Source organism: Carcharodon carcharias, chromosome 23 (assembly GCF_017639515.1).
Source record: "Carcharodon carcharias isolate sCarCar2 chromosome 23, sCarCar2.pri, whole genome shotgun sequence".
Lineage (NCBI taxonomy): Eukaryota > Metazoa > Chordata > Chondrichthyes > Lamniformes > Lamnidae > Carcharodon > Carcharodon carcharias.
The window spans coordinates 8,992,807-9,006,031 of NC_054489.1; the positions used below are offsets into that span (position 1 = coordinate 8,992,807).

At 45.3% G+C, this 13,225-nt stretch overlaps 1 protein-coding gene across 10 annotated transcripts in view; it reads left to right on the plus strand.

Annotated features, from left to right (window-relative positions):
• LOC121294041 (protein AF-10-like) overlaps positions 1–13,225 on the plus strand; it is a 156,349-nt gene that overhangs the window by 66,746 nt on the left and 76,378 nt on the right. The gene's annotated exons all lie outside the window — the stretch shown is intronic.

Genomic DNA, 13,225 nt, shown 5'->3' on the forward strand with positions numbered 1-13,225 from the left:
GGTTATGGTACTGGGTTTGTAAGATCAAGAGTTCAAATCTCACAATGGCAAACTATGAAACAATGTAACTTCATCTGAAAAAACAGATGGAGTGGTTGAGGTGAATAGCATAGATGCATTTAAGGGGAAATTGAACAAATACATAAGGGAGAAAGGAGCAGAAGGTTATGCTGACAGAGTGAGATTAAATTGGCTGGGAGGAGGTTTGCATGGAGCATAAACATTAGCTTTGGCCAAATGGCCTGTTTCTATGTTGCAAATTTTATATAACCCTCATACGAGCATATTTTAAAAAAAAAATAAAGATTTGCATTTATATAGCGCCTTTCATGACCAGTGGAAGTCACAAAGCACTTTATAACTAATGAAGTCCATTTGAAGTGCGGTCCCTGTTGTAATTTAGAAAACGTGGCAGCCAATTTGCACGCAGCAAACGCCCACAAACAGCAATGTGATAATGACCAGATAATCTGTTTTTTGGTGATGTTGGTTGAGGGATAAATATTGGCCAGGACACCGATGAGAACTCCCCTGCATTTCTTCAACATAGTATCATGGGATCTTTACCCCCCAACTGAGGGGGCAAAAGGGGGCTTTGGTTTGATGTTTCTGGCAGTGCAGCACCGAGGAAGTGCTGCATTGGAGTGCCAGCCTAGATTTCAAGTTTTGGAGTGGGACTTGAACCCAAAACCTTCAGAACCCAAAAACTCAGAAGCGAGGGGGCAGCCAACTGAGCCGCAACTGACACTGACTCCAAGGGGAGGTTATTGCATTGACGGTAGCTTAATTGCCAAATCTGTTTGCGAATTAAACAAAATCAGCAATATATCTGTGCATTGTTATTGTACAAAGAATAATGGAATTGGCAAATTAATACTGCAGGCCTTCAGGTGACAGCATGAATCATGAGATACAGCCTTGAGGAAGCAATCGGCTGAAATGAGATCCCACATATGAAATCACTCAGGGTAGTTGGCATTTCCCTAATTCTGTTAACACTGTGAAGCGAATGTGGATGATTTTATTTAATCTGTCTGGCTGGCAGTCCTGGATAGTTTATATAGAGAATGGAGCTACGTTATTGAGTGGAACTATTTGTGACTCATGACTTAATCCGCTGCATTTATTTATTGACAATTGTTTTTTGGTTGCCGGGGAGAATGATGTCCTTGATTTACAATGCCCCGTCCCTTGCACGGCCCCCCCCCCTTCCAATCCTCCACCCTAACCCTGCCCAATGTCTCATTGATAGACCAGGGACTTTGCTAGTGGGTTTGAGTTGGGTGGAGGTGCCCATATTGGCTCAGTTGGTAGCAATTTCACTCTGGCGCCTCGAGCCCGTAATCTAGGTCGACACTCAGTGCATTACTGGAAGAATACAGCACTGTTGCAGGGCCTGTCTTTCGACTATGACCTCATGTACCCCTTTAGTGGGACGTAAAAAAAATCCCACGGCACTAATCGAAGAAGAGCAGGGGTGTTCTCCCTGGTGTCCTGGTCAATGTTCATCCCTCAACCAACATCACTAAAAACAGATTATCTGGTCATTATCACATTGCTGTTTGTGAGACCTTGCTGTGTGCAAATTGGCTGCCACATTTCCTCCATTAAAGAGGTGACTACAAGTCTTATACTGACTGTAAAGTGTTTGGGATTTTCTGAGGTTGTATAGGGCCCTGTATAAATGCAAGTCTGTCTTTCTTTGATGTGGTTCTTACCAACCCAATGGTAATTTATCTTTGTCCTTTCTCTTCTGTTCCAGTCTCTGATTGTTTTCAGTTCTTGGGAAGTGGAGGAGACTAACAAAACCACATTTATTACCCTTCACTATTTGCCCCTGAAAAGGTGGGGTCATTTCTTGGAGCAATTTATTTTTACAACTGGGTGGCTTGCTACACCACTTGGTGTCAGAGGGCATTAAGGATCAACCACAGTAGCCAGGGACTAGTCACACAAAGGCCAGACTTATTCAAAACTCTGCTGCCCCTATCCTAACTCAAACCAAGTCCCATTCACCCATCACTCCTGTGCTCACAGAATCCCCATCTGACAATTTTACATTTTTCATCCTTGTGTTCAGATCCCTCCCTGCCCCCTCTATATCTCTGTGACCTCCTACACCATTACAATACTTCACAATCCCTGTTCCCCTCCAATCCGAGCCTCTTCCATATTCCCAATTTACATCACTCCACCATTTGCAGCATGCCTTCACCTGCCTAGACTCTAAACTCTGGAATTTCCTCCCTAAAATTCTCCACCTCTCTATCTCTCCCATCTCCTTTAAGATGCTCCTTAAACCCTACGTCTGGCCAAACGTTCGGTCTTTGTCATCTTGTGTGGCTTGATATCAAATGCTGTTTGAGAACACTCCTGTGAAGGGCATTGGAGCGTTTTTATTTAGCTTTAAAGGTGATATATAAATGCATATTGTTATTATATCTATATAACTAAATCAAATACCATGATGTTTTGATTCACCATTTTAGACTGAACAAGTTAACCTGGTAAGGTATTCAGATAGTTTGGTGGAGAACTATAATGTATGATCTAATATTCAGCTGTACCAGCCACGAAAGTTTCATGTCTATTCTGACGTCGAGGATCTCAACTAAGGGGCAGGGGGGAACATAGCCAGGGTCCCTGGCCCTAATCAATATCCAGGCCACCATTATTGGGCACCCCTTGGATGGAGTCATTATGAGTTTTGGCTCTGTCTCCTCCAGATTGCAGCAGCTAACACCAGAGATGAATCCTCAGGCCTGTAGGCTCATCAGGTCTCCTGGCTGATGGACTCAGTCGCTGAACACTGTCTCTTTGACGGTCAACTTGATGCCTAGCAGGATCTAATCCAGTTCTCATGCTTCTTGCTTAAGCGGGAGGTATCCTAAAGTCTAGGGATGGGGTGGGGCCAATTTTCTGCTCGACCTGACTTTTATTGAGTTCTCTTCAGCCCAGGTGAAGGGTGCTTTTAAAATTATACAATAAATGCAATGGCTTAAACGAAGATATGACAGAACAATCCAATGAGAGACATCAGCACAGGAGGATGTGAGGTTCAAGATTGTGAAGGTCAAGTTTAGGACAGATGTCAGGAAGCCTTTCTTTACACAGTGATGAACAGCTGGTCTGGGTTTTCAGGAAGGGTGGTTGAAGGTGGGACACGAGATTCGTTCCAGAAACAATTAGGTGGAGTAGGGTTGGCATTCCGGAAGGGTGAGAAAGGCTTTCTTCACCTGAATCTAAATGGCGGTGTAGGTTTGAACATGTGCCTTTGTTGCACAAGGCCTTGCTTCCCTGATTAGAGCCTCTTAAATGTTGCGTGTGAGTGTGAGCGTATTCAGCAGCTTGTCTGTGCTGGGCTGATGGATTTGGGCAGCTTCTGGGGTAGTGCGTGCAGGCCCCTACTCCAAGCTGTGTTTACAGGAGACCCCTCCTATCTCCTTTTCTCAGTTTGCACTGAATAGGGAGCAGATTCAAGTCTGAAGCAGTAAACCTTGTGTAAACAGTAGGAAAAACAGTTCTGCTTTCACTGTAGCTATCTTATAACCCTATCTCTGTAAACTCTTCCAGTCCTATGCTCTTGTGAGATCTCTGTGCTCCTCAAACTCTGGCCTCTTGTGCATGTCTGATTTTCATTGCTCTGCCATTCTAACTGCCTCGATCCTAAGCTCTGGGATTTCCCTCTAAACCTCTCCGCCTCTCTCTCTCCTCCTTTTAAGATGTTTCTTATAACCTACCTCTGCCATCTGTGCTAACATCCCCTTATGCAACTCGCTGTCACATTTTGTTTAATAATGCTCCAAGTGCCTTGGGACATTTTACTTGTGTTAAAAGTGCAATGTAAAAGCAAGTTGTTGTGTATTTCTAGTCTTTCAATAACGCCCCTATTACTCATTGCAATACCTTGGTGGACATTTCGAAACCGGATTTCACAGGTCGGATTTCAGAACTGATTAACTCGGGGTCCATAAGCAAAAAGAGAGCATAACGTGCCCGAGATGTTTTGAAGTCTTTCCTCCTAGTCTCCTGCAATCCTCAGTAGTGCGGACACACAGTCGTGCAAGGTATCCTTTTGTTTGTTTTGCGCTGCTCAAAGGGACATGAGGCTAAATTTGTGACGCATCAACCTTTCTAACAGTTGTCAGCGGCTGCACTCTGTTATGCCACGTGAAAGGTAAAATGAAATCCAGCACCTGTAAAACAGGGGATGGGCGAGGAGGGGGGGCGGGGCTTTGAGCACTGTGATACATCTGCAATCGCCATGGCCCAATAGTTTATCAACAACTTCGGCTTTCAACATCATGAGGCTGCCCTTGGTGCACTGTGCCGTTTAGGTGGTCCCAGTTGAGTGCGAGCCTGTTGCTTGGGTGGTAGTGCCGGCGGTTCCAGCCCCTGCAACAAGGAGCTTGCCGAGCCCTGGAGGCAGTGCAAACAAAAACAGCGAAGTTGATTCTTTCCCCCTCCCCCCTCTCAGTGTCACAGGCAGACTAGTGAAGAACAGTCTGTTAAGTACATGCTGTTCAGCCTTGAAAGGAGACATCTTGGCGGGGCAGTGTGGAAATGCATAACAGCATTTGATTAATCTGAGGGGGAGGCGGTGGTGTAGTGGTATTGTCACTAGATTGGTAATCCTGAGGCCCAGGGTAATGGTCTGCCGACCTGAGTTCAAATCCCACCATTGGCAGATGGTACAATTTTTAATTAAATAAAAACCTGGAATTAAAAAGCCTGGTGATGACCAGGAAACCATTGTCGATTGTTTTAAAAACCCAACTGGTTCACTAATGTCCTTCAAGGAAGGAAATCTGCTGCCCTTACCTGGTCTGGCCTACATGTGACTCCAGACCCACACCAGTGTGGCTGACTCTTAAATGCAATGGGATGGGCAATAAATGCTGGCCTAGCCAGCAATGCCCACATCCCAAGAACAAATATTTTTTTTAAAAAATTACACAAAGCTAACCTGCTAATCTATATTTCGGGAAAGACCAGGGTGGTGGGATAGGAAGGTACAGGCCAGGTTTAGGATTTGACAAGTAGTATTTCCTTAATAGAGGGAGATGAACACCTGGGATTGACTTGGGGGTGTGCAGAACAAGGGGACATAGTCTAAAAAATTAGAACTAGACCATCAATGGTGATGTTGAGAAGTACTTTGTCATGCAAAGGTTTGTGGACATTTGCAGCTCGTTTTCCCTAAAAGCTGTTGAGGCTTGGGGTCATCTGAAAGTCTCAGAACTGAGATTAACAGGCTTTCTTTGGGTTTTTAAGGGTTACAGAACCATGGCAGGTAGATTAAATCAGCCAAGATCTAATTGAATGGCGGAACAGGCTTGAGAGGCTAAGTGGCCCATTAGGTTCCTGTGCCAGGAAAGGTGAGAGGTCAGGAAGTTTTATGATGAATGGATGCTGTAATGGGAGGACAGTTGAGTTGGTGGTAACTAATCGGACTTGAGCTGATGAGTCTTTCTCATCCAGATTAGGCATCACGCTAATTGATTTGATCACTGTTCTGCTGTTTCGGGTTGTTGCTTATGTCTTCACTGAGGCCTGGTTGTTCTGGACGGAGCACTGTGTGCTGCTGTGATGCATTTACACCCTTATCTAGCCTGACCTCCATGCCGGAAGATTTTGCAAAGAAGGTTGCATAATTGCACACGCGCCCGGTTCCCTCATGCTCGCATAAGATAAAAGCAAAATACTGCAGAGGCTGGAAATCTAGAACAGAAACAAAAATACCTGGAAAATCTCAGCAGGTCTGACAGCATCTGCGGAGAGGGACACAGTTGACGTTTCGAGCCCGTATGACCCTTCAACAGAACTAAGACATATATAAATTAGATGAAATATAAGCTGATAGAAGTGGGTGGGACAGGAGAGCTCGATGGGGGCCAGTGATAGGTGGAGGCAAAGGAGAGACTGCCAAAGACGTCATAGACATCAACACCCCCTTTGTCCTTTGGTCTATGAGGTTTTTGGCAGTCTCTTCTTGGCCTCCACCTATCACTGGCCCCCTATCGAGCTCTCCTGTCCCACCCACTTCTACCAGCTCATATCTCATCTCATTTCTATATGTCTTAGTTCTGACACGGACTCGAAACGTCAACTGTATCCCTCTCCGCAGATGCTGTCAGACCTGCTGAGTTTTTCCAGGTATTTTTGTTTTTGTTCCCTCATGCTCATGTCTACTGCTGTGCACGGCTGGATGCGGGAGATTCTGTCATAGAGCCAGTTTGCAAGGAGAGTCGGCAGCAGGGGTTAGGTTATAGTACCGGGATCGTAAATACCTCATTAGCTTTCCACTGATGTCAGCTTGGAGGCACCTGAGAGTGTTGTGTTTTTTCCAACAGTTCCAGTGTGAGACACATGCACTGGGACTTGGCATGATTGGCCTATGCCTTCAGTGGGTAGCACTCATGCCTGTGAGTCCAAAGGCTTTTGGATTCCAGTCCCACCCCAAAGACTTGAGCACAAAATCCAGTCTGACGCTTCTGGTACCAGTAACTGAGGGAGTGCTGCACTGTTGGAGGTTAGCTTTTAGAAGAGACCTTAAACAAAGCCCATCTTGGGTACAGACTAAGGTTTCATGGTTTTGCGGCTGCCATCACAGTCAAAGCACTTAAAGAATGACTACTTAAAAGGACAGTTTGTTGGATGAGGCATAAATTTCAAGAAAAAGTAGCAGAAATCTTCGAGGGAAGCAAAAACTGATTGTGTGTGACGGAGCTCAGAGGGTTAATGGAATTTGTTGTACAGGATAATGTACTGCAGCTGTCTGATTCTTTAAAAGATTTCAGTGGGTTTAAGTTCATCATGATGTAAAAGCAACATAACCAGTCCCACTGCTTTTTGACCAAATAGACACTCCTGTGTGTCCCCTTTTTATACTGTAGATCATGATCAACAGCAGCAAACACCTATATTCACACAGCACTTTTCAATGTAGTAGAAATATCCACTTCATAGGAGCATTATTAGGCAAAATTATAATGTTGGTCAGAGGTAGGCTTTTGAAGGAGGGGAGAGCAGAAGAGAGACGAGGAAGTTTAGGAAGGAAACTCTGGAGTTTCAGGCCTGGGCAGCTGAAGGCACCAGTGGTGGTTCCTGTTACCATTTGGCTTCCCTACCCCAGAAGAATCCTTGCTGACCGACACTGGCTCAGATATCCCCCAACGCACCAGATTTAACATTTATGTTCTTGCATACAAATCCTTCCACCCCATTGAATTGCTGCACCTTCTTCCACCTTGCAACCCCTCCCATACCCTCTGTTCATACCCTGACCTTCTGTGCATCTCTCGTTCTTCCGATCTGACATGGAGGCAGAACCTTCAGCTGTTTTAAACTGTTCTCCTCTGGAACTTCCTGAACAAAAAAAAAAGAAATGAAAATCCCTCCAATTTCTGTCCCCAGACTTTAAAAAGCTTTGGTAAAATCTATCTCTTCGACCAAGCCTTCAGTGGTCTCTCTTAACTCCCCGTAGAATACTTGGCACCTATGCCTTTTCCCCTCTTGCGAAGGACCGTTGGATTATTTTTCTGTGCTATGTCACTTATTCCTCAACTCAAGCCTTGTCCCTACATCCAGCTGAATTCTGTGTTAACTTAAAGGTGGCAGAATCCTTCAGTATGTTAATATTCCCATTATGTAACTCAGCTACTTCTAATGGAGGTGACTCAGTTTGGCAACACAATTGCATTTACTCAGCCAGTGTTGTGCACAGTAGGTCCCACAAATAGCAAAGAGATGAGTGACCACTTGTGTGTCAGTAATGTTGGTTGACAGAAAGCCTTGCATTTACATTGCACTTTTCACAACCACTAAATATCCTAAAGCCCTTTACAGCCAATGAATTGCTTTTGAAGTATAGTCACTGTTGTAATGTTGAAAACCTGGCAGCCAATTTGCTTGGAGCAGATTTAAATGATGGTCTGATGTTTAGGACATTGATATAAAGAAGGGAAGCGGTTACGTTTCTCTGGCGCCATTCACACTCTAGGGACCCCCGGAGTGATTTTCAGCCAATGAATTACTTCTTGAAGTGTAATCACTGATGTAATGTCGGGAGCACAGCAGTTAATTTACACAGAGCAAGCCACCACAAACAACAATGATATAATGATCAGATAATCTGTTCCAGTGATGTTGATTGAGGGATGAATATTGGCCAGGACATCGGGGGATAACGTCCGTACTCTTCTTCGAAAACATGCCATGGGATCTTTCGCATCCACCCGAGCAAGCAGCTGGGGCCTCAGTTTAACATCTCATCTGAAAGATGGCATCCCCAACTGTGCAGCACTCCCTCAGCCCTGCACTGGAGTGGGCCTTGAACCTGGAACCTTGTGACTCGGAAATGAGATTGCTACAAATTGGGCGGCGGCTGACACCTCTAAGGAAACTGGAGGTTCTCCCTTACTATTCTTCAGCCAGCACCATAGATACCATTATGTCCAACTGAATAGGTGGATAAAGACTTTGTTTAAGGTCTCACCTCTCCTAATGTCTCCTTTGGTTCAGTGTCAATCTGTGTCTGACTATTCTCTTGTGAAGCACCTTGGAACATTAACATGATTGGCTCATGTTTGACTATCACCGCTGGCACTGCTGTAGGACTGCAGCTGGCACTCGAGTGGTCCTGAGGGAAAGCTGTGTTTTCAGAGGTGCCCTCCAAGATTATGGAAGGTGGGAGGCCACTTTCTGGATGTGGTTGAGCTGTCCAGACCAAGAAAGCCTTGGGCTCAACTTTAACTTGTGACTGAGTTAACTGATCTAAGCTGGTGATGGTGGTGTGGCAGGTGATGAGGGACGCTGTAAAGAGGAATATCTGCCAATTTTTCAGTTGGGTTTGCCACGCACAAGTATCAATGGAGTACTGGGGAGAGTGCCGCCACTTTTCTTGTGTTTTAGCTGGGTGTTTGATTTGAGTTCTTATCTGAAAGCCAGCACCTCCAACAGTGCAGCACTTCCTTGGAACAGGTGCTGGGTGTGTCAACCTGGATTTTGTACTCGAGTTTCAAGTGGGATTGAATCCACAACCTTCAGACTCAGGCGAGTACCTACTGAACCACAGCAAACACTGTCAGTTATTCACCATGAGGAAGAATGAATAAGTGGGTAGTGAATAATCAGATGCGTTTGAAACTCGAAACAGGAGCGCCGTTATGATTTTACCTGAAGCCTGCATAATTTATCTAATAGCTTTTTAACCAGCATTGCAGGTAAAGGTAAGGATAACCTGTAACAAATGTTCCTAAAATACCTGTCCATTCAATCAGGTCAGTTGTAGGCCGGTCTTTGTTCTGCTTTCAGTGACCTGAGTAAGGAATCAAACTCAAACTGCTGCAGCTGCTTAAGAGGTCGAGTTTCACTGGCTCTGGCTGGAGGAATCTTGGTTTTTGAGAGTTCACATGAGGCCATGTCTACCAGGCTTAAATCCAGAGAGTTGGCTGCATTCTAACCCAGAGTGTGGTTAGAATGCAGAACTCGTTGCTAACAAGGAGTAGTTGAGGGGAAGGTAGATTAAAACATGAGGGAGAGAGGAATAGAAGGTTATGTTGATGGGGTGAGATGAAGAGGGGTGGAGCATGAGCACTGGTATAGATTTTCTGGGCTCAATAGCCTGTTTCTGCTGTAAATTCGATGTAACCCACTGAACTTTTACTTCTTTCCGTTTCCCTGCTTCTTGCCTGTTGTGCCTGGACTGTGGTCTTCTGCACTTATTTCCTCATGTCTCATTTTGTGGTAACATCACCCTCAACCATTACTAGTAATTACAGACGTCATTATTACCACTTCCCTAAAGCTTCTCAATAACCGAGCATGCTGGCAAATGCCCTTTCTTTGTAATTGCATGGTGTGTCTGCGAATTTTGTGGTTCCAGCAGTCTTCCTTTCTTTCAATTCCCCCATCTGAGCCAAGTTAGCTGATGCCAGCAGGGCAGGTGGAGACACCACAGATTGACTCACGATAACGAAGGCTATAATTCCCGATCCTGACCCCTGTAGATGGATGTGGGATGAGGCTCGATAAAGGGGGAAAAAACTTGCATTTATATAGCACCTTTGTGCAACCACCCAGACATCCCAAAGCACTTTACAGCCAATTATATACTTGTTGAAGGCAAAATGCTGCGGATGCTGGAAATCTGAAACAAAAACAAAACATACTGGAAAAACTCAGCAGGTCTGACAGATTCTGTGGAGAGAAAGACAGAGTTAACGTTTCAAATCTGTATGGCTCTTCTTCAGAGCTGAAGTGTTATATATTTGTTGAAGTTTGGTCACTGTTGTAATGTAGGAAACAGGCAGTCAGTTTACGCACAGCAAGCTCCCATGAACAGCAATGTGATGCTCTGACCGTTTTGTTGTTATCTTGATTGAGGAATAGATATTGACCAGGACACCAGGGATAACACCCCTGCTTCTCTTCAAAATAGTGCCATGGGATCTTTCACACCCACCTGAGTGGCAAGACAGGGCCTTGGTTTAACACCCCATCCAAAAGATGGCTCTCCCAACAGTACAGCACTGGAGTGTCAGCTGAGATTTTCCTGTTGAAGTCCTGGAACGGGACTTGAACCCACAGCCTACTGAACTGGAGGTGAGAATGTTACCCACTGAGCCACGGTTCACAGAGGGATCACCTTGGTCAAGGTTCACAGGTGAATAGTAGATAGAGGAGGAGACAGAGTGACCTGCCAGTCAGTCACCTGTGGCAGGTATTTGGCTACACTTCATGGGGTCAGTAGCAGCTTTTTGTTGGGGCGCATGTGGCCCTTGGCGACATCAACGGTTCTGTAGACGAGTAATCCGAGCAAGTGCAAGTGTTCGAGCAGTCACCACTTGGCTGTGGTTGAGGCTTTGTTTGAACTTGATATCTGCTATTGAATGTTGAACTTGGCAAGCCTCACTCAACTATCACATGCTCAGTGTGAATAATGTGATACTTGATGTTTCAAATTTTTCTGATTCTTGGGCGCGTGCGCAGTTGACACACGTGTTACAAAATTGCCGGCCCATTCTCTTGGTTGCTGAAAAGCATACTTCAGAAAAGTTTACTTCAAAAATATCTGCACAGGCTACCCAGTGTGCAGTCTTCAAGAGATTGCTGCGGTGTGTGTCACAGAGTGTGCTGTGAATTGGAATGTAAGTCTTCCACTTTCACCCGCAGTACGGTGAGAAATCAGTGCCAGTGCCCATTAGTGGGCAGCACTCTTAGTCAGAAAGTCTTGGATACAAGCCCCACTCCAGAGACTTGGACCCATAATCCTGCCTGGCACTCCCAGTGCAGCTACTGAGGGTGGGCTACTGCCAGATGAGACATTAAACTGAGGCATCATCTGGCCCCTCGAGTGGACGCAAGCCTGCCCCAGGGTCCTGGCCAATATTTATCCCCCAAACTGACATCACTACAACAAATTCCCTGGCCATTTATCACATGGTAGTCTGTGGGAGCTTGCTGTGCTCAAATTGGCTGCTGTGTTTCTTACGTTACAACAGTGACCACATTTCAAAAAGTACTTCATTGGCTGTAAAGTGCTTTGGGACATTACGAGGTATGAAAGATGCTACTTAAATACAAGTCTTACCTTTTCTTACCTCGGCCTCTGCAATGGGGAGTGGTGGTGGGGTGGGGGGTTGGTTGGAGAGTGGGGCGGGGCAGCATTCAGTGTTTGTCTGGTGGGGGAGGGGGAAATGGGACTGGTGTCAGTGTTTGGCAGGGGAGATGGGTAGAGTTGGCGTTTCCCTGGCAGGAGCTGGAGGAGGTGCCATGGTTAGTGTTTTCCTGATGGGGATAAAGGCAAAGGTTTGGTTTGGGCTCTATTTGAATAGACAAATCTATTTCTGGAGCCACTTGGGGCTTTGTGCAATAGCACAGAACACACGGGCCTGTTGCCACCACTACTCACGGAGGAGCTGGAAGGAAGCTTGCAGCTCCGAACTGCAATTGAGACACACCTTTGATCTCACCCTAATCATTAACGTGCCTCTTTTCTGTTAAAGCTGTTGACAGATCAGCTGCTAATTTTCAGAAATTGCTGGACTATTTTTTTCAAACAAAATCTCCTGCCTTTTGCTCGGCCCATATTGGCCAGGGGTTTTCAGCAAGTCAGAATGACTGGACTTTGCGCTTTCATTTGCCAAGAATACTGGGGAGTCACAACCAAAAAATTCCAGTCAAAGGATGGGTGTGCATTTTCGGATACAGTTTATGAGTAATTTGAAACATGACATGTTAAGTGTGGCAAGCTTGACAAGATCAGGTAGCTTTAGACCAATGGATACATAGAAATAAATACAATTAAAAGAAAGACTTGCATTTATATAGCACCACTGGACATCTTAAAGCCAATAAAGTACTTTTTGAAGTGCAGTCACGGTTATAATGTAGGAAATGCAGCAGCCAATTTGTACACAGCAAGCTCCCACAAACAGCAATAGGATAGTGACCAGAAAATCCATTTTAGTTAGGTTGATTGAGGACACTGGGGACAACTCCCCTGCTCTTCAAAATAGTGCCATTGGAATTTATACACCCACCCAAGAGGGAAGATGGGGCCTTGATTTAACATCTCATCAAAGCTTGGCACCTCTGACAGTGCAGCTCCCCCTCAGCACTGCATTGGACTGTCAGTCTTGATTTTTGTGCTCAGGTCTTGGAGTGGGTCTTGAACCCACGACCAATATTTTCTGGCTCGCAGGCGAGAATGCTACCAAGTGAGCTGTGGCTGATGGTTAACAGCACAAAAGCAGGTCATTCGGCCCAAATGATCTACGCTGTTCTTTACGCTTCACAGGAGTCTCTTTCCAGCCATCTTCATTACACCCTGTCAACCTACCCTGCTGGCCTTTTCTCCATCATGTACTTATTTTTCTTCATTTTAAATGCATTTGTGCTATTAGCCTCAAACAGTCCATTTTCCAGTGAGCTCTGCATTCTAAACACCCTCTATGTAAAGTATTCCCCAAAGCTCTCCGCTGAGGTTTTCCTTGCCGTATGTCTCAGTCTCTTGTGGATTAATTGATAAGTACTTGATTGCTATGATTTTTTTAAAATTCGTTCATGGGATGTGAGCATCACTGGCTAGGCTGGCATTTATTGCCCTTCCCTAATTGCCCTTGTTCAGAGAGCATTTACGAGTCAGCCACAACGCTGTGGATCTGGAGTCACATGCAGGCCAGACTAGGTAAGGATGGTGGATTTCCTTCCTGAAAGGACA